Genomic DNA, 21,511 nt, shown 5'->3' with positions numbered 1-21,511 from the left:
AGAGGACTCTCATGCCTCCCCTGAATTCAAAAGTCTTGTTATTACTCTTCATTAAATACTAGGAAAAAGGTTCTTCATCCAGAGGGTGTTCAGGCACTGGAACAAGCTCCCCAGGGAAGCAGTCACAGGCTGAGTGTTCAAGAAGCATTCAGACAATAATGTCAGGCACATGGTGGGATTCTTGGGGCCACAGGAGTCGGACTTTGATGATCCTTGTGGGTCTCTTTCAACTCAGAATATTCTGTGATCATCTACCTTGAGAAATCCTCTCATAACAATGGCTGATTTCAGATCAAATGCAAGTACAGATTTCTGTCAAGCAACTGATCTTTTCTATAGAATCTGACTTTCAACAGTAAAACAGTAAGAGCATTCCAGTGTCTATCTAAAGATCTCAATCTCCTGCCCCAGTGATTAAAAGGAAGGAAAATAAGACAAGCAACTACCAGTAAGGAAGCATCAAAAGCAGGTGGTTACTCCAATCCAAGAAGGAATTCTGCTTCTAAGTTTGAAGTCTGAGCTCTGTTGTCTTGGATGGGCCCAACGGAGCGTGCCGAGTCCTGCTGCGTTGACTCTGGAGACCAGTCAGGACAGTCGGACAATGACCATCTCTGTAATTTTCTGTTTACATATTTACAGAACGTATTTAAGTGGTGAGACCGTATGTGTCATGTCCTTAGAAATGCTAATCACAGGCATGAAATCACATACAGAAAACCCCTAAATCAGCAGGTGCTTGGTGCCTCCAAACCAGAAAATAAGCAGACAAGTAGAATCACAACTCGCACCATCCTCTCCTTCCACTCATGCTCCTCCGTATCATCCTTGTTTCCCCAACACCTATGTAAATAGGTAGGTAGATTTTGCAACAGGCATGATAAACAGGTACGAACTACTTCAAACCAGCACAGGTAACATTCACTTCAAAGCTGAAAGCCCCTTTTGGAGAAAGCTTGCTAAATTTCACATTCCATGTCTGTGGCAACATGAAAAAAAATCCCTCAGAAAAAAAGAAGGTCCCAAAATATCGAGCACTTTCAAACAGGTACTCAAATTTCAAGGTTTTAGTGCTTTTTGGGGGTTATTCTAGTTTAAAAGAATGACTGAAGCAACAAAAAAAAAAGTCTTAGTTTTACTATTTTCAGGTAAGCCTCAGCTATTTTTCTGCATAGATATGCCTTAAATTAATCCCCACACTGCACAGCTCTCTGCAGAGACAGGTACAGTAGAATCTAGAACAGATTAAAGTTACTGGTGATGAGCTGAGCAGTGGCTCACTCTGCAGTGCTTGTGGGTTCCGACAGGCACAGGGGCTGGAAGCTCCTCTTCCTTCCCAGGGCATCAGGTGAGAACCCTTTCAGCTTTTTACAGCAGTGTGCATTTGCATTACACAATAACTAGATCATGAAGAAAAGGTGAGATTCAGCTGTGGCAGAAGACTGCACAAACAGGGTGAAAAGATACACTCTGCCTCCACAGATCTCCATAAAAATGTCCAGACAATACCCAAGTCTTGCAATTTTATGTGCACATGAATATTTTTTACTTAGATGGGCAGTCCCCAGTTATCCCTGTGCGTGCTGACTCCAAAAATGAAAAAGCTTCGTTTGTTTTTCATCAAGTTCAGGGACTGATTTACAATGCATTAAAAGCCATTTTCAGATTTATGTAAAGATAAAAATCAGCAAAAAGTCACATTATAGTAACAAAGAATATTAAGAATTCCAAGATCTAGGCAGCTCATTCATGACCAGCATTAAACTGCCATTATGGTAAGAAAAATCTACATAGTGCTCCTATGATGAAACAAGAAACCCCATCCCCTGCATTTTCAGCAGGTCAAGCAGACTTTCAGAGGGAGATCTGTGACAGTGGTGCTGCTGAACTTTGAGGTCTGTGTTGCTCCACTACACCCCACAGGCAAAGCAGCATCCCCTACACTTCTGCTTCCACCTTACAACCTGGGAGGTGCTGATGCTAACTGAGGACCCCATCACCAGCCATGCTCAGTAAATCACTCACTTCTCCACCTGTATTTCAGTATCCCCACCTTATAAATGTGGAAAATAAACACGCATTTATCATCCACTTGAAATACCTTGAGATTTGTGGATGAAATTCAGAGTGGGGAATTACTACTATTATCCTGCCAATTCAAAGAAAAGTATAAAACCATCACACATATAATATTTCTTTGTTATAGCTTAAATTTCTATTTGTGTATTAATATTTCATTTCTCATATTAATATTAATTATAACTATTTCTGTTTAAACATAAAGTATTTGTAAATCTACAAAAAAAATTGTTATTATATCAATTTGCAGTCTCTAGAGTAATTCATTTTCAGTATCAGAGATTCCCACAGCAATGGGAAGACTATTCAGATGAGGATCACACACCCTGGTGCTGGACCAGCCACTGTGGGAAAACTCCAGAGCCCTACATGATGGCCCACCTGCACAGTGGCCCACAATTACCAACTCCTGTAACAAGGGATAACATAAGAGACTTAAAATAATGTGCTAATTAGTATTTTCAAGAGATAAGGGCCATTCAAGAAAAAGCACTAAAATACGTGGGAAGATTTAGGGGGCTTTTCCAAAATATTTTTTAAAACTGGGCATCAAAAATTCACTGTCAAATTTTTTATTCAATAAACTAGCAAATAATTCTTTAAGTGTTCTTTATGTCTTTGTGACTAATTATGAGCTAGTGAAGGTAAATCATGTACTTTATAAATAAACTATCTTCATGTTAGTCTAGTATTCAAAGCACTCTGCTTGTTGTTGTCAAATCAGGAACAAATCTTTTGCCCAGTCTTGTTTTTGCAAATAAATTTACATCATCAGTATTGCAGTGAAATTAAAGCAATGGTGAGGATGAAGACTTCCTTCTTCCAAAACATTTTATTTTGGATAAAAAAAACCATGTATACAGACCTCTTCTTAAGTACAGATAATCTTAGTATTTTGGTCCCTGTGCTCTGTCCTCCCAGTCAGCAACAGAAATGTTGAATTCTCTGGTCAGTTCAGGACATCTGTGTAGGTTGATCTGGTAAGAATGTGGTCAACTACTGAGCTAGCAGCTGACAGCAACATCTTCTGAGAGCTGGAGAAGGAAATATCTCCAGTGATTGTCATGCAATCACCTAAATTCAGCCCAAGCATCCTCACTGAGCCCTCTTCTCCCACCTCCATGGGCACTCCAGCTTGTACAAATCTGGCCACTTGAGGTGGCTTTTGGAATGGAGATGCTCTAGGATTTCTTTGCCCATATATTGTGCCAAATGAAGGGAAAAATAACCTTCCATCACTCACAAAAGACAGATGATCAGCATTCAGATGGGTTCGCCTGCATTCTTGCTGCAAAACGGGCAGGTCCCAGCAAGAATTAACAGGAGGTTCTACCACACACCTCCAGCCAGAGACTAACCTAGTTTTAAACACTTCAAAGCATGTGTTAGAGGGGGGTTTGTGTGGAAAGGGAAGAAGGAAAATTAAGCCAAAAACACAGGTAAGAGTTCAAGGTTTGCCTATACGGCAATTAACCCATAATAAAAATGGAGCTTGGCATTCTTTGCAAGGCACTGCCTCTGAAATGTATCATTATTTCCTTCCCCACTCTGACATGCACTTCTAGGAGACAGCAGGATTTTTTGTCAAGGCCAAGGTTACCCTCTTTTTAAACTATGGTTGCAAGCCTTCATAAAAACCCCAATCTAAGAGCCTGGCTGCATACTCAGATGTACCAAGCAAGTAAAAAGTGGGGTTCATACCAGTTCAGCTGATGCCAGGGAAAATCATATCACTGCTCCTTAGTCTTTATGGGTGGCAAAACTATATTACTGCAGTTAGTCCAGTACGTAACTCTCAAGACAAGACTTCAATATGCAAACACTAATATAAAAAGCCCAAGGAGATATGAAGGTGGTAGATTTAGAGGCAGAAGATCATGTGCTGTGCACAGACCCTGTGTTCTGTTTGACCCTCAAAGAGGGAGGCATCTTACCTAGGGGTACAGGGCCAAATCATACCAAAATAGATTTGAAACCCAGGGTTTAACTAGTTTGCTATCTAGGCCAGGAAACAGTTCTGGAACACATTTAACACAGTTTAATCGCATCAAATCACGGCTGGCCCAGAACTGATTTTAACAACTGTCAACTGCTCCTTGGAACAGGCAAAGCCAAAAGAAGATCACAGCACACAGTTTACAAAGAGCACGGAGACAACCCAAACATCCAGAGCAGCAGCAGCAAAGCAAGGCACAGTCAAATCCCATGATCTTTATTCAGATTGGGTTACAAGGAAGTGGGAACTGGGAGGAGTTAACGTTAGTGACAACTGCAAGCCAGAATTAAGGGAGAAACATGTTGCACTGCCACCAGGACACAGCTTGAGAAATCCTAATAACTGATGGAGAAAGTTACTGCACTACTTACTGGATACCCGTGGCCTATTTGAGAAACAGCACTATCAAAAATAACCTCTCCTCTCATCTCGGCTGGGGAGGGAGGGACAGTCACCAATTAAAAGGGGACTGAGATGGGAAATGAGAACTGCATATTAAGAATGGTGAAGGAAGAAAAAATAACAAACATGTGCAGTAGCACATGAGATTCTTTCCAAGAAATCTCAGTACAACACTTCTCTGGGCATGGGCTCATGGGTCTGTTATTGCCCTTGAGCAGTGGAATGTCAGGGAAGATTGCTGGGCGCTTGGAAAACAGACTGAACACATGGATGAGGAGCAAGCCAGAAGTGTTACAAGAAATGGTCCCTACCCTTTCAACATACTTGTACTTGCATATTCCACTTCCCCATGCTCCCTGATCCCAAAGCTTTCCAGAGGTTAGAAATCAGCCAGAACACAGTGAGCTGAAGTTGAACCAGCAACACAAAGGGAAGACCTGATCCTAAGGACCTAACCCCTCAAAATCTGTATCTAGTGGTGCTCAACAAATGGCTAAAGGGAAGAAAAAGAAGTTTTAAAGTTTAGATGAACTAAGTGAAAGGCTGAAAGTAACTTTATTCACATTTTAAGAATTCAAGTGTAATACATATTGGCTTTTGGTCTAAAGCTACAAGCAAAAATCCCTGAGACTAACAGTAAACATCAAAATTTTCAAATACGGATTGACAAAGCTGACATGCAATAAAAGCTTCCAACAAAACTCACAGGCACTGCTCCCCCACATTCTGATAAGAGGCTGCCTTGTAAACACACTGCACTCAATAAGCATAAGAGAAAACTGTTTTTATAAAACTACATCTCACTCTAAAGAAAATATTTGCATGGCTGTAGCCAGGAGTGTAATACGGGTCACTGGAAGATCACAGGCACAGAAAACTGAAGATCCTGCCAGTTTTAGAGTTTTGTGACTTTTACTTTTTTCCCTCAAGATCCAACTTTTCCCCCAAACAAAACATTTCCAGCCTTTTCCATCCTAAGGACAATACTCAATATGTAAATCTCATGCTGTCACCCCATCCTGACCTCTAAAGAAAAATCAAAACTGCTTCTAGCCAAGCAATACAGCAGGCAAAACTTCGAGCTACTGTCCAGTTGTATTAAGAAGCCATTATCACTCTAACTCATGTTGGACTGTCCTCACCTATCCCTAAGAGAAAGAAAACTTCACCTCCAAGCTATAGGTGTGTAACTAATGCTGCAGGTCTGTCCTCGGCAAGCTCTGATTAAACTGGAGAAACTTCTCTGTTTAGACAAAACTTATTGCTGCTTTGGCAATTTCATGCTGTATTTACAGTGGCTACCTTGCCTTTTCTTCTGGCAAAGAAACAAAGATTTAGGAGAATGTGAAAAAAAAAAAAAAAAAGTCAAGAATAATAATGCACTGATTTCTGACCAAGTATTAGAAGTTCCTAATAGTTTCCCTTTCACTGTCATTTCAGTCATCACCAAATATTTGTTCAAAAATTGCTTTAAAAACCATGTTTGGAGCCCCCACTGTGCTGGCTAATGTCCACTGTGTTTCTAAGGGCCTTCAGAAAGTATTCCCTCCTCCATGTTCTGTACTGTAAATGAGCTCAGATCACCAAGCTGACACTTAGACAAGGAGGAAGGAGTAGTGTATAAAAGCCAACTCTGCTTTTAAACAGCTCTCTATCTTTTCCTACTATTTTCTGCACACTTCTTCCCCTCAGACACTTTGCATTTCACCTCTGATTTAATATTTTTATATTTTGTATTTTTTCACAGGAAGGACTCTTCCTCTGGAACCTCACATGAGGGGATTAGTGATTTTCTGACCCTTTGTCCATTGAATTTTTTTCAGTCTCTTCTCCACAGAGAAATCAATGTATGATCAGCAATGCCTCAGCATGTTAAAGGACAATAAAAACAAAGAATCCTGAAACCTAACCACTACAAATTTGGCAAAAACTGCCACCAGCCACCTCTGTCTCTAAACCTCATCACTGGCTGTGATGGTGCATCCCAGTCCCTAACCTCACCTCACTATGCACTGAACCATTTCAGATCACCAAGCTGGCACAAAACTGTATTTTTCCTTAGGTTAGCTTTCTGCTGGTGCAGGATCAAAGACCAGAGCCACTGGAATGACACACATGGAGAAGCAGGTGGAGGACAGAACTGCACACCTCAGTCAACTTCCAGCGTCAAGGGAAATCACCAGAGAGCACCAGGCTGCACCGGGGCTTCATCCTGCACCTCATCCATCCAGAATGAGCACTTTGTGCAGAAGAGTAGGACACATTCACTATTATAAAAGAAAGGACGGATGTGGGTCTCAGAAGGTATTAAATCATCCTGCTCTGTGCTGTTGCAGGCAAGCTTGTCCCAAGCATGGTTAAACAGAGGAGGACATGTGTCAGCCATAACTGAAACCCTGCTGTCAGACCCAGGAAACTTTCCAATTCAGACATGATTCTATCCCAGGGTTGAAGTTCAGCTCTTCCCTTTGTCCAGGTTCACAAGAGGAAATAAAAGTAAAATCCTTGACACTACACAGCATAACTGAACAGGAAAAATGTAATGGTCACCCAGCACCACTGCCATTCAGAAGGCAAGAGCCCGGCTCACCCCTGGTAACACCAAAGATTTTTATAATTTCTAGTATGCACTTCAACCTAACAGTATGTTGTTTACATGATTTAGATGTGAACAGGAACACAACAGAAAATGCTTCTAAGATAGGATCTTACTGATTATGAGAGTGTTCTCCAAAATACACTGAGAATGAAGTAAGACAAGTGGTATTTACCATTGCTTCCTTACCACTTCTGGATCACAAAGAGAGCCAGAGTAACCCTAATTATCTCCTTACTTGACGAAATACCTATACCGTCAAAAAACTTCTATGAGGCTTATTTTGCAAATGACCTTACTCCCTAGTAAGTTAGATCAGAAGCATATCCTTGCAGAAGTGACAGACATGAGAGACAACAGCAGCAGTACATCTAGTCTGTCTTTGCTAGAAAGAGAATTGCACCTGAAAACCAAGTACCTGGAAACCACCTAATGTTCAGTTGAGTATGCAAGGGTCATCTCAAAGTGGCACTCACTACTGCAGAGTCAGCTACCTACAACATCTTTAAAACAAATCTCTGAAATTGCTGCCATATCTATTGTTCTCTACAAAACATCCTCATTACAGGAAATCCACTACTAGGATACATCTGAAGATGTAATTATTAGTGTGATATTTGCTTCTCTTCTAATGAATGTCACCAAGCATAAAACCTAAGACTGTCTTACAACTCATTAAAACCTTGTTATTCTGGAGAAAAAAGCTGGTGAATAGAGCTAGAGATGAAAACTGCAGAATTGGAAATGTTATTTAGCTGGAAGTAAACATTTAAAGTTCTTCAGTTTAGTTTACTCTGGAATTTAACAGCAGGACATAGATAACTTTTTCAAGTAGTCTAACTTGAGGCCTAAGCCACCTTATCTGTACATAATTTTAATGCCAACATCTGGTCCTGTACGGGCAACACTTAATTCAGTCTAGTTAAAAAGAAAAGTAACATCAAACTATCCAAAGAGTTTTTACTTCAGGCAGTTATGTTTCAGCAGGATTAAACTTAAAATTAAGCTGTTCTACCACAATCACCTTCTCTTCAGTTAACAGAGGAGAAAAACATCCTCTCAAGTTCAAAGGACAAATTAAGGTTCAAGTTTATCAATGTATTTCAGTCTACAGATAAAAGGAAGAAGAGTCCTAAAAATGGCAAACATACCAGTCAGAACTAGGCCAATGTTGTGGAGAATCTAATATGAAGGCTCAAACCAATCGTTGATTAGGTTTGCCCTTGGACATAAGTAGCAAAAACTATGACACACTAACTATGAGGAGGGACAAAGGCAAGGAAAATGTAGGCTCAAAGTAGGCTCAAGAAAAACATACCCAAAAGGGTATTTATTGCAACAGAAGTTGTTATTCTGTAATCCTGAAATATGAAAACAAACCTTCCCTAGTGTCAAAATGTATCAGTTCTCCACGGTTCTCACTATTATATGCTATCTACTAAAGCTTCTTTTCAGACACTGAAGATCTGAACTATATTGTTCAATTTTATATACATATATATATGGGGTGGTATTTTTGAAACGTTTCATCTGAAGCATTCCAAGCTGATAACCTTTATCCAAACACATAAAACAAGAGCCATGTCAAACACACTATAAATAGCATTAATAGTAAGGAATCAATAACATCCAAACCTTTAGGTAACATCTTATTAATCCGCCCTTGGGATGCATGGGCACACTGCTGTAAGGGCTCTCAAAAAGCAATAGTCAAAGGTGAAGGACACAATTTCTTCAACTAGTTAATGCAACTGCTATTTAACCAACACAGCCACTAAAATGCCACCTAATGAAATACTCCCTACCATGATAACCAGCAGAGACAAGCACGATAAACATGAAACGTTTCTCTAAGAAAATATATTAAAAGTCCTCAGGGCTGTTACCGATCTGTCATAATTTTTTCCGAAGGCATGTAAAGATCTACATTTGACAACAACCATTTTAATCTCTGGTTCTCCCCCCTCCCCCCCCATGTCTTGTACCGCGCCCAACACAATGGTACAACTGCATCTCCCAGGTATCGCCTTGATATTTATTTCTGCTTTCACAGTGACAAAGGTGAACTCTGATGCTCCAAAGATGCTTGCAGCAAAGCGGGGTGAGAGATATTTCTAACGATATACCCACACGCGGGTTACAGAAATCCAGCCTCCATGAGATGTTTTAATCTGACAAATTAAAATGGTTGGGAAACGCTATTTGGGTAACGGAATCGGCCACCACATGCATTGCTGAGGGGGGAGCAATAAAAGGTCTTTAAAATAGGTCACTTTCAGCCAAATCCCACACCAGCACCGAACAAAATGGTATATACACTGAAAACTCACTGCTTGGGGAGGAGCGACGGGCAGGGAGGAAAAAGAAAATAAAAGGGTGAAAAAAATAAAAGGGCAGAAATCCCAGCGGGTCTCCGAGGGACCCCCGACCTCCCCGGGGGTCGGGGCTCGGCCGGCGAAGCCCCCGGGGGAGCCGCAGACAAAAAGGGCCGCGGCGCTGGGCACGCCTGGCCGCGGGGCCGGCCCCGGCCCCAGCCCTGGGCCTCCGGCGGCCCCTGACAGCGGGGAACACCCCTCCGCCAGCGGCCGCCCCTCCGCGGGAAGCGCCATTTCGCCGCCCGCTCCCCCGCCGGTGCTCGGCGGCGGCGGCCCCGACCCTGCGGCACTGCCGCAGAGCGCGGCGGGGGAGGCGCCGGCCCCACCGGGCCGCCCCCCCCACCCACCTCCTCCCTCACCCTCCCGGGGCCGCCCCGGCCGAGCCCCCCGCCGCGCTGCCCGCCTTACCCTCCGCCGCAGCCGGGCTGGGAGCGCCGGTCGGCCCCCCGCGGAGGAGGAGGAGGAGGAGGAGGAGGAGGAGGAGAAGGAGGAGGAGGAGGAGGAGCGGGGCAAGGGGCGGCGGCCCCGCGGGGGGAGGCGCCCCCGGAGGGGCGTCGGGCCCGGCCCCCGCGGGTGCCCGGGCGCGGCGGGCACAAAGGCGGCGGGGCACGGCACCTAAGATGGCAGGGCGGGCGCGGCGGAGCGCTCAGCCGCCGCCGCCACCGCCGCCGCCACCACCGCCGCCGCTGCCTGGGCCCCGCTCGCCGAGCCTTGGCCAGGCCGCGCCGCGGAGGCACGGCGTGCGGGAGGGCGGGCGGCGCCGGCCGTGCCGCCGCGGCGGAGCGGGTCCGTGTGCCGGGCCGCGATCGCTGCCGCCGCCCCGCCGCCGCCTCCCCTCAGCGCCGCCCGAGCTCCGGCTGCGCCGCCGCCGCCGCTCCGCGCTGCCCGCAGCCAGCGGCCCCCGCCCGCCCCTCTCGCGAGACTTCGCCGCCCTCTCCCTCCCCCCCCCACCACCGCGGCCGGCGGGAGGGGCTGGGGGCGGCGGGGGGAGCAGGGGCGGGGCCGCGAGGGGGCGGTGGAGGGGCAGTTGTGGCGCGGGCGGGGCTGCGTGGGGAGGGGTCGTGGGTGTGAGGGGCGCTCGGAGGAGGGAGTGCTGGTGTGAGGGGCTCTGTGGGGAGAGGTCGTTGGTCCGGGGGGGGGCTTTTGTGAGGAGGGGGCGGCCGGCTGTGAGGGGTTGTGTGAGGGGGAACCCCTGGTGTGAGGGGCTCTTGGGGAGGGCTCATTGGTGTGAGGAAAGAGTGACCATCTGTAAAGGGTTGTGTGGGGAGGGGTTTTGGTGTGAGAGGCAGGTTGAGGGGACAGGTGAGGGGTAATTAGGGTGAGGGGTTGGTGAGGGATAGGAGAACAGGAGAGAGGTGGCACGTGGGGGTGCTGAGGGGAGTTTGGGAAGGAAGGTTTGTGGAAGCCTTGTGTGGGGACACTGAGGGGGAGAGGGGCCTGAGAGAGAAGATGGTGGGAGGCTGCTGAGGCTATTTGAGCTCAGCCAGGGTTGTGCGGGGCAGCACTCCTGAGGGGGAATGAGAAAACTTGAGTAGAGGTGGGGGGGAGCAAAGAGACGGGGGGCTAAGTAATGGGGTACGCATGGGGCCTGGACATGGATAGGGAGATGAGGTGTAGGGGAGAGGCCTGGCACGGGTGGGAAATTTTGGGGGGCAGTGTGGCAGAGGACAGTGGGTTTGGGGCAGGCTGGCTGGGGTGAGGATATGGAGCCAAGTGGAGCTGCCTCTCTGGCCAGGAGCAGCTGAGCTGCAGGTGGTGGCAATCCCAGGAGGTGGTAGGTGACTGCTCTAGTGCAAATGCCCTCACCAAATGGGTGCATTTCAGCCTGCCCTTGGCCAAGCTGTATCTGGGTTGCGGCCAGAAGAGGAAAAAAAAAAATCTGATGGACTGAGCACGTGGTCTCCTAAACTGTACTCTTGGCTTTCAGTGGTGGGTGTTGAACTTGGTAGGTTATTGAGCCTTTGTGTGCTTGGGTATCTCCATCTACAAAGCAGAGATAACAGTTGGCTTCATGCAGGGATTAATTATCGCATCTTGTAGTCACGTATTTGTTTATTTGTTTTTACTATAGATTACAGCTGGAGGAATTCTAAACAGTCCACTTCTCCTTGTCATGGTGTTTGAGCGCATTGTCCTCCTGTCTGAACAGAGGAAATCACTGAGGTCAGTCTCCCTTGTGTTTATAGTTGCTTTCCCTTTCAGAAGTATGGGGGCAAGGAATCATCAAAATAACAATTTGTACTGACATCCTGGTAATAAATGAATAGAAGCAGTTACATAAGACACAGTTTGTCAAAGGTGTGTTTGTAGGGATGGCTTCCGCTTTGGACTTCAGAATTACGTTGAAGGGACAGCGTGCTTTGTTATAAAGTACCCTGCAAATATTCAATTTTGAGATGTCCCCAGCATGAAATAATACAATTCTGTAAATCCAGTATTAGTGCTACTGCTGAAATAAAACAGGCGAAACAAACTTCCTTCCTATTTTCCACATAAGCTGAGATACTTTGTATCATAAGAAAGCTTTGTATCCAGCAGGTGTTGAGGTGATGCTGGATATGATTTAGGTAAATTTTGCATTTACCTTTAGACAAGCGGAGCTACTGGGGACTGTTTAACCTGGGATGGGGGGACACCTGAGAAAAGTTGTTGGCCATAACAATTGTGGACCACATCTAGAGTTTTGTGAAATTGTCACAAAGTGGTTTGATACTTTGCCTTTTCAAATCCCAATAGGAAAAATGAGACAAATGTGGATCACTTCAAACATATGTTGTTGTGGGTATTGGGAGAGGCAAACTAAAGGTTTATCTGATTATCTCAACCTTGAAGTTGGCAGCTATGACAGGAATGGTTTCATTCATCTGCCAAAGATATTTGTAGTGTATCATTTGACAAGTTAAAAGGCATTTTTGTAATGACACAAAAATAAAACCATCCGCTTTCTGAAACTACAGTTTTTGTCTTCTGAAATAATATGGGAGACATGCTTCTGGGGAAATTAAGGGCGTGCTCGAAAGGTAAACATTTGTATTTTCAAATGTTAGAAGAATGGTGTTTAATGTGAATCTGCTCAGCGTGGCCTATTGATATTAATTTGGTTTCATACTTGTTTTGTCGAATTGTGTATCATTTGCTTTTGGAGATGGGAGAACAAAATGGAGCAGTAAGAGAGAGTGATCCGCCCACGGGGTCAAAAGGTAGAGTTGAGAATCAGGTTCTTCTGAATCTTGATCTTGTACTTCTTCCTGCAGACAAATTGCCTGTAAAGCTCATGAATTATGAGAGTTAGCGAGGTCCATGGAGCTAACCCAGCAAATGCCAGTGGAGAGTCTGGGCCTCAGCTCTTTGTGTTACACACATGCAAGATAATGAGAGCTCTAGGTAAAAATCCTTAGAGTCTCTAACAGTGGCTGCAGAGAAATGTGAATAATGCTTTACCATTAACTACCAAGTATTTTACTTGAAATGCTAGATCTGCATTTGATATGTATTCAGTGACTGCTTCAAAAATATACAGTATAGTCTGCGAACAGACTGTTTAGAAAAAGTCCACTGAAATTCTGAAGGAACAGCCAGTATGAAAATTATGTTTATTGTTGCCAGCTGAACTAAACAGCACATTTAGCTTTCCTAGTTCATCGCATTAGGCATGTTCTTGCTGCCTTCTCAAAAACCATAGACGGCATCTAGAAAGTTAGTTCAGCTTCATTTGCTAATTTCCTGATGCAAATTTAGTCCATTTAAAGAAGAACTAAACAGGTTTATGTACATCTGCATCTGGGATTTGCACCAGTCTATCTGTCAGATAGCTATACCCATAGTTAATTCCGTCTGAAGGAGGTGCCAGAACATCAATAAATAAATATTACAAATTGCCTAGCGGTTCAGCTGACAGGCAGAACTGGTTTCAACACATTGCTCCCAACGTGCTGCTGCGGAGTTGGTCCTGGAGTAGACCCATATGACATTCCAGCATGGACAGGACCTTTAAGAGCACGCACCAGCACTCCATGATATTGTAGGAGAGGAAGTAGAGAACAATACTATGTCCAACGGAAACTGTGGCAAGAATTTATTCAAGGCACATTGTAATTACTCAAGCTGGGAGTTTGGCCAGGACATTGGGGTTAACACCCCTACTCCTTTAGAGGTGTCATAGTTTATTTTTTTTAATGACTTTAAGTGACGAGAGGCTTGGCTTTCTGTCTCAGCAGAATGACACCAGTTCAAGCAGCGTAAACTTCTTACGGCAACATGAAGGTGCTGGTTCTGAACTAACTCGGAGCAGTGACGGGGCCTAGTACAGTAATCATTGCTTTATAAACACTTGGAGTAGATAAGAAAGATAAGAGTGTGATTAGGGCACAGTTTCAGCTGCTGTAATTACAGCCGTGCCTTCCTCAGCCTTCAGTCCACATGCTGCTTGAGTCTGGCCATTTTTAAGAAAACAGTTGTAGATTTTAGGAGAAATCATAGAACTTGAAGCAGAGAAATTTGGTTATTAATTATATAGTAGTTGTCGACAGCAGTTATCAGTGTTTTTTCTTAGGAAATTTGTCATCGTACAAGCAGGGTATAATTTAGCCAAGTTAATTCTTTCATGCCATTGAGATTTTTTAGAAAGTGTTCTTTGTATGTATGATGTACCAATTTAGAAACTAACTTTCTGCTTGCAGAGAAGATAAGCACTTGTGTGTTTTAGTGAGTGACCAGTGGTGCAATGCACAAGTGAGGAGTTGTTTTGATTTTACTAGCACACGAAACCTGCCATCATTCCTGTAGTGCAGTTTGGGCCATTATTATGGGTTATGAGGTTATACAGGAAAAACATGTTCTAGAGAGAGGCTGGTCAAAATAAACGAGGTAGAGTCTTCCAGATTACAACAATCTGGTTTTGTATCAGTGATGTAAATGCTTGGGTACATCCACTGGGATGAAGATGCCGTGTCAGACAGTGTCCCTCTGACAGTTCATGTTGTAAGGACAAAAATGAAGCAATATTGACATTATTACGTAACTGCTTTTGTATTCTATGACAACAGTAATAATACTTCACTCTTCTCTTACCTTTTATTAGATGCTCCTTGCTGTGCACTTATGATTGTCCCATGAGTTGAGTTGTTTTAGCTATTAAGAAATGGTGAAATGGTGGCACAAGAAGAAGTACTTGTCGGGGTCATATGGGAAATCAGTGTCAGAATCTCAGCCTTCTGACTGTCCCACTCTGCCCTCTGGGAAACCAGACAAAAGTGGAAAAGTGGCTTGCAGTGTGACTCAACTGCTTTTCCTTCCTCCGCCACTGCCATGCTGGGCAATTACAAATAAATGCCAGTAGGTCATTTCCACCTGAGTCAAACAGGTTTCCAAGGGACTCTAGGTAGCATGTCTTCTGCTAGTGAAGGCTCTTCAATGGGTCTTGGCAGTAATTTTGCTTTGAAATCTTTTCAGAATTTCAGAACTAACTGGTTTTTTAGGCCATGACAACTGAGTATAAGGAGAGTCTGTTCAGGTATCTCAGATTTTTTCCCAACAGCAGTGCTGAAGGGGGTTTTACTCTGGCATTGGCTCAGAATACCTGCAATGGGTACAAGGATCAGTATTATGGAGGCCTTGGTCTTGAAGACTGACTGATGGAAAGAAGCAGCGCAGGAAAGGCCTTGGCTCTGCTCCTTGGATGGATGGGTAAGAAGAGGCCTTTGGCAGAGAAGGGAGAAAGGTGACTAATAATGTGAAACTGGGAGGAAACTCATTTAAGTTATGCAATCTGCTGGCTTGCTTTCTCTGAGGGAAGACACCTTTTGTTAGTTGTTCCACTGGCACTTGCTGCTCATGCTGTCTTCTGAATAGAAATCTAAACCAATTATTTCTCTGCTTCACTTAGGAAGCTTAATTTAGCTTCGCGGCAATGAAAATACAACAGCATTTAATTTCTTTGTTCTCTGTCTGCAGGATTTCTTTTAGATTTAGTTTGTCTCTTCCCTTTATTATTGGTTCTTTTTCCTGGCTGTCCAGTAGTTTAACCAAGATGAAGAAACTTTTTTTCTGCTGTCATGCATTCATTCCCCATATCTCACTTGTTCCATGGTTTTCTGTGTCCTTTTTGCCACATTTCCAAAGCTTCCATGGAGAATTTTGCTGTGGCGGTTCAAGAAGTTGCTGTTGTCTGATCTAATCCTTCTCCACAGGTTTTCCCTTATAGCTGAGTCAGCAGAAGACAGTTTGTTCTGTGCCTGACCCTGCTGGGTTAGGGCTGGCTGTCTTAGCTCAGACCCGAGCGTGACAGTGCTGTGACTACCCGGGGCTTTGTCCTAGACTGGCTGGTGTAGGGATGTGTATTTACACCAGCTGACCGTGGTACAGGGAAGTAGCCTCTGGAAGAGCAGTTTGCTGGAGATGATGACTGGAACTGCTGGAGCAAGAGTTGATGGAACTCTTCTGAGAACTAGATTCCATTTTAGCATGGTGGCTTTTCCAGTGATCTGCAGTGAACAGCTCTGCCGTTGACCCCATCTGGATCTTGATCTCCTGTTTTATAGAGTTTATGGGTAAAACAACATTTTACATTGCTGTAAATGTGCTTCCAGGCACTGATTCTTATAATCCGTAAAATAGTTGTGAAATTGTGGCCTTGCTCTTCAGCAGTTCTGCAGTCACCTATCTCTGAGACATTATATTTCACCTTTGAATAAGATTCTAGACCAGAAAAAGAGATAGACTGCATACAGATTAACAAATGTGTTGCTAGTATCTCTGGCTACTGCAGCATGACTCACCCATCAGTGCTTGTCAGAGTCTGGCGTGACCTCATTGAAAGCTTCAACATCTCATATGTGAAGGCAGGTTGTAATCCAGTGTGGGAATCCTAAATAGGTGGGGAATGAAGTTCTGAGATTGTGATAATGCATACATCATAAACATCTCCCTGGAAATCAATTATGCCCTCACCAGGAATAATCTTACTGATTTCTGAAGATCTCTTGATGCTAAGCCTGCCTTTCCCTGCTTTTATTAGAAAAACCCACCTGTAGCTATTCAAGACAGCAACAGAAATCAGTGCTGGTGGGAAAATTTAAGAGTGGATGGGACATGTCAGGGAGGAGATGCTCTGTTATTTGCAAGAACAAGAAAGAGCTGATGGTTCCTTTTTATTTATCACAGCTTCTACAGGCTTTTGTTCTTTATTTTTTTTTCCCTATGTCAGTAATGGGGCTTTTGGTATGCTGGTTGAGGGAGACAGGTGGGCAAACAGCAACAGGGACTATAGATGAGTGAATTAGCTTGTTGTACCTTATATGTGTGGCTTAGGTATGTAGTGTGATGGTGAGACAAAAAGTAGGAGGCAACAGGAGTTTAGGAATTGTATGGTTCTCTTCAACTGGTGCTGAGTAAACATGAAGCTTGTGCTCAGAGCCTCTACCTCCTTCCCATGGGCTGTCACACACTAACAAATGGAGCAATGCTGCTCACTCTAAACTGAGATAGCTGCTGGCAGTTTAACTGCAGAACCCACATCTAGAGACAGCCAAGCAGAAGCTCTCATCCTCTCACCTGCTAGTGAGGGAACTCTCAGTCTCTGAAAGCACAAGACTGGCATTGTCCTACAGGTATCTGCTGCTACTTGAACTGAAAGTGAAATCCCTGGCTCTTGGTCTGGTTGCTGTCTTTAGGACATGTGAATGTCTGGTCCTGTTTTGCTCTAGGTAATTTCTGTATGTGGCAAAGTTGTCTGTGCCAGCCTGGCAGCTTTGTCCATAAGCAGTAACAGTTACTGTCTCTTGGTTTCTCAAAGCTGCAGCTTCTCACTGGTTCCACAGACCTGCTTTGTCACAGAGTGTCAGTAACTTTGCAGAAGTTATTGCATCGTCTGCTGTGCTTGGGATCCACTCTGGCACATGTCTGAATGTAGGCATGTCCATCCTGCAGATCTGCTTTTCCTATCCAGACTCTTAACTGGTGAGTTTGTTCTCTTATCCTTTACCTTAGGTAGATGGTAGTATGACTTTGCATTTCTTAATAATTTTTTATCTTGAGTCTGGGAACATGGATCAGTATTGTTTTAGGGTGGGGGAAGAGGGCAAAAATCCTGTTCTGAGTAGATATATTTTACATTCTGGTCCTTCTTTAAGGAAGGTGTAACAGGTCACAGAATCAAGGTATGCATGTCATTTGTAAGGACAAAAGAGACGACCTTAGGCCTTTTTATCCATGATTCCTTACCACAGAGCTCAGACAGGTACTATCTGCTTAGCTGTTTTGTGAATCCATGATAAAAGAAGTTGATGGCTCTGCCCAGTTTCTAGTACTGAGCACTGTGCATGTGCACACAACATACATCTAGTTCTAAAAGATGATGTCTGTGATGTTCTTTGCGCAGAGACCAAGGCCTGGATGATGTTTTGAGACTAGGCATACCTTTGCTGGATGATCTGATGGATGCACATGGGTGTAAGAGATGGAAGCCCCATAGAAGTGTTGTCCATGCTGCATTCAGCTGTAGGGGTGTTGGCTTAAACGATTGATCTGGTATTTGAAGTCCTATTGCTTGATGTACATCTTGATTTTTAGCATCTTGGCAGACCTTCCTTTCACTTAGTAAAGCATACCTCGGGTTCTAGTAGAATTCTGCTCTTACATCGAGCTCAAACCTCATTGCTGCTCCCTGCCTTCAGCTGGAAACGGACAGGCACCATTTGTGACTGAATATCCTGAGTCACCGATTCCCAGCTGGCATGTGCGCTGCAGTTCCATCTCTTCCTTTCCGACTGCACTCCCTAGAGGAGATTGGGAACAACTGCAGTCGTCAGCTCCAGCGCGGTGTGTACGCTTGCCGGGATCCACACAATTGGTGGACAACCCCTGTCTACGTCTATGGGGTGAGCTGCCTGTGATTTGCTACTGTATTCCTGGTGTTTCCACACCGGAAAATAGAACAGGTGTAGGAATGTTTGGAAAAAAAAAAAAAAAAAAATCAGTTTCTTGATATTTACTAGAAAAATATCTGCATTGTGGAGATGGTGATAGGATATCTTCATTAAATAATCAATGGAGACAAGAGATGATGACAGTAATGCTCTCACAATAAGATTGTGTGGTAATGGATGAAAACTAAGAATCTAGAGAAATGATTAAGGTGAAGTAGTTACTTCCTACACTGGCAAAGTTCTGCTACCAGGAGCATGGGTCCACCATGCAGGAACTGCCAGATTATCTGTTCTGTTAGACTCTTGTGCTGTTTTTGTTATCCTGCTTGTGCAGTGTCCCAAAGAAAGGCTACTTAAGCTCAGCAGGGAAATAATACAACATGTTGCTATGTTATTTCATCTGATCAAAACGTTTTCACTATGTAATGCTTGCTGCTAGTCTTGTGCATAGCTCTGGGGGAAGCTGATACACAAAACACTTCATTGAGCTTTTTGATCCAACAGGTCTTGACATTTTGCTGCTGGACATGTCTCGGTGTCTGATCTGAACTGCAACAATTCCATTCTGTCCTGCTAAAATAACAGCATATTAAACAATACTATTCTGTCCATGCCATTTCCACCTATTGACTAAAAAGTTAAATTCTTATTAAGCTAGTTTTAATTTACATGTCATAAGATATTAGTTAATGGTTAGCTGATTTTCCTGGCATGAAGATTGCAAAGTATATAACACAGATTAATGCTTGTCTGGGACCAAATGAGTTAAACCAGCTCCTTCTGCTGAAATGCCCAGTGAAATACAATGCATATCAAATCTGTTTGCAACAGGTCACCAGTGTTTGCCTGGGACACTTCATCCTGTTAGCAGGCACTGATCCGGCTACGGAGGAGATATGCGGGTTGTGCTGACTCATGAAAGCAGGTGCAAGTTGCATCAGTGAAGTAAGGAGTGGCTCACCTTAGAAGCAGGATGTAGGTTTTAGTGTAAGAACTGCTAACAGACCAGCTTTAGAAGAAAGTTGGGGGAAAAAATACATGAGAGAAACTTTGAAATCTGACTTGATGAAATTCTGATTCTTCTTGCTGCATCAGGGGCTTGTTCCAAATGGGATAGGTGCGGAATTGTTAACACCGCTGAAGTGTCTTGGGAAAACATGCACCATAGCTGCAGACAGCAGTAGTCGTAAGGCAAGTTTTCTGGGGTGGGTTGGATGACAGCTGTTCAAAAACTTTCATACAGTTCCTTCTTTAATAGATCTGACTCATCTGTCCTAAACAGCAGTTTCAGTATTTTTTTTCTCTCATTTACCTCATATCTCATATCCTTCAAGATTCCTTTTGTATCTCTGGGCTTAATTCTATTAAATCCAGTTCCTTTGACTTCTACTTTCCTTGTGCTTTGCACCTGCTACAGAGCTCCAGCAACCTTGGCAGCCAACCCTTGGGCACTCCAGAGAAAACAACTGTCTAGACCAGGCACCTTCTGCCTGATGCCCTGGACATACCCCAGAGCTCCCAGGCATTACTCTGTATTCAGGACAACATGTTGCTATGCAAATGATTCCTTTCTGTTCTTCCTTTTACCTCCACAGAGTTACATGCACCCGACTTCTCAGCAGGCACTAGCCTAATGTTTATTGATCTTTTACAGAGGTCTGATGCAAAGGAAGATTGATAAAATCTTGTCCGGTGTTTTTGTGAACTCATAATTGCACCTGCCTCCTCCTAGGGAATGAGGCAAATGGGAGTGAGGGAGCCCACAGAATAAATAGTACCTTCTGCAGACCTGGAGATAGTGCAAGCTGGAGGCTATCACTGCAAAGACTTTCAGAGCCCCTGGTATCCAGCAGAATTCAGGAAGGTGTGTTACTCTTTCCTAAAAGGAAGGGAAATCAAATCTTGGTCTAAAGAGTCCTATGGCATGGGAAGGGCAGAGAAGCCTTAATGCAAAGTCACAAGCTGTGCCCGTTCCCAGTTAAAGCCCCTGTTGCCCTAGGCAATCATTGAGCCTGTCAGCATCCTGCAGCTTTCATACAGAGATGTGACCAAAATAGCTCCACAACTTTACAACGTGGCTAAAAATAGCTTGCAGGTCAGCCTTTTTCTCAAAGGTAGTGGTGACATCGGTGGAGAGCACTCTTGCTCCTGTTCAGTGCAGGTAGAACTGGGTAAACAAAGCAGGGACAGCAGCAGTTTAGCTGAACAGCCTTGAAGAAAGAGAGGTAGTGAGGGATGGGAGAGGACTGAGGAGAGATGGGCTGAAGTGTCAAAGGTGTGGGCGGACCTGCTGCCACTCGCCAAGTTAGCGTGCTTATACCCAGACAACTTCTCCCTGGGGTTTTGTTTCCATGATGTTTGAGAGTTATCAGTCTGTTCCTGTCTCCTTGTGGCCCATGTCAGGATGTGTCACTGGATGGGCTGGCCAGCCAATGCAGCGTTTCTTGCTCCTCATTTCCAGACAGTGAACACAGCCCATGACATCACCTCTGGCCAGCGGCGGATCAGAGGCTAGGCCATGGCAATGTCAAGTGTGTTTTGCTGTAGCCATTCAACCAGAGAGCTGCTCTTTTACAGTGCAATTTGCATGTGGAGAAATCTGGATGGCCCTTAGTTCTAGGGGGATTTCAGTATTTGTTCTTGGGCCAAAACTAGGCTGTTTTTATGAGGTTGAACTGTCTGTTTTTGTAGAGCATTACATTTTACCAAAGGAGCAAAGCTGCACACCATGATCCTCAGAGTTTTAGTCTCTGTTGTGTATACTAAGTCTGGCTATGGATATGAGTCTCAGCCAAGTCTGAAAGTTAAGTGCCTGATTTGGAACGTTATGGGAATCTAATGTAGGTTATGTGAGGTTTGCCATGCCTGCAGCTCCTGTGCTGCTGAGGTAAGTGTACTGCAGCAGGCTGTGCTAGCGAGAATTTCCTTTGTGCTGCAGGTTTCATGCCTAGTGCTTTTATAGTGCTGGAAGAGAGGAAGGAGACTACAGAAATGTGAAAAATCGAGGCCAGGTCATTACTGTCAGACGAGGACAGAGTTCTGTAGCCAGTCAGATGTGACAGAATGCACTTGCTGATGCTGCTACCAGGAAGCTTGAGAGAAATGTGACTGAATGATAGCAGTGCGCATGTGCCTTTGGAGG

General features: G+C 44.3%; 1 protein-coding gene and 1 long non-coding RNA gene across 3 annotated transcripts in view; one reads left to right on the top strand and one right to left on the bottom strand.

Annotated features, from left to right (window-relative positions):
- TAOK1 (TAO kinase 1) overlaps positions 1–9,950 on the bottom strand; it is a 69,048-nt gene extending 59,098 nt beyond the window's left edge. For both annotated transcript variants that reach the window (XM_039562884.1, XM_039562885.1), the window contains exon 1: positions 9,854–9,950. The gene's annotated coding sequence lies outside the window, so the exon portion shown is untranslated. The remainder of the gene's footprint in view (positions 1–9,853) is intronic.
- Positions 9,951–11,052: 1,102 nt separating this feature from the next.
- On the top strand, positions 11,053–18,750 carry LOC120411016. Its single transcript, XR_005603399.1, has 3 exons — positions 11,053–11,608; positions 17,238–17,401; positions 18,118–18,750. It is a non-coding gene; the product is annotated as an uncharacterized LOC120411016 (long non-coding RNA).
- The last annotated feature ends 2,761 nt before the right edge of the window (positions 18,751–21,511 follow it).

The sequence above is a fragment of the Corvus cornix genome, chromosome 19, assembly GCF_000738735.6.
Source record: "Corvus cornix cornix isolate S_Up_H32 chromosome 19, ASM73873v5, whole genome shotgun sequence".
NCBI lineage: Eukaryota > Metazoa > Chordata > Aves > Passeriformes > Corvidae > Corvus > Corvus cornix.
This window is presented reverse-complemented; position numbering and strand designations above follow the sequence as displayed.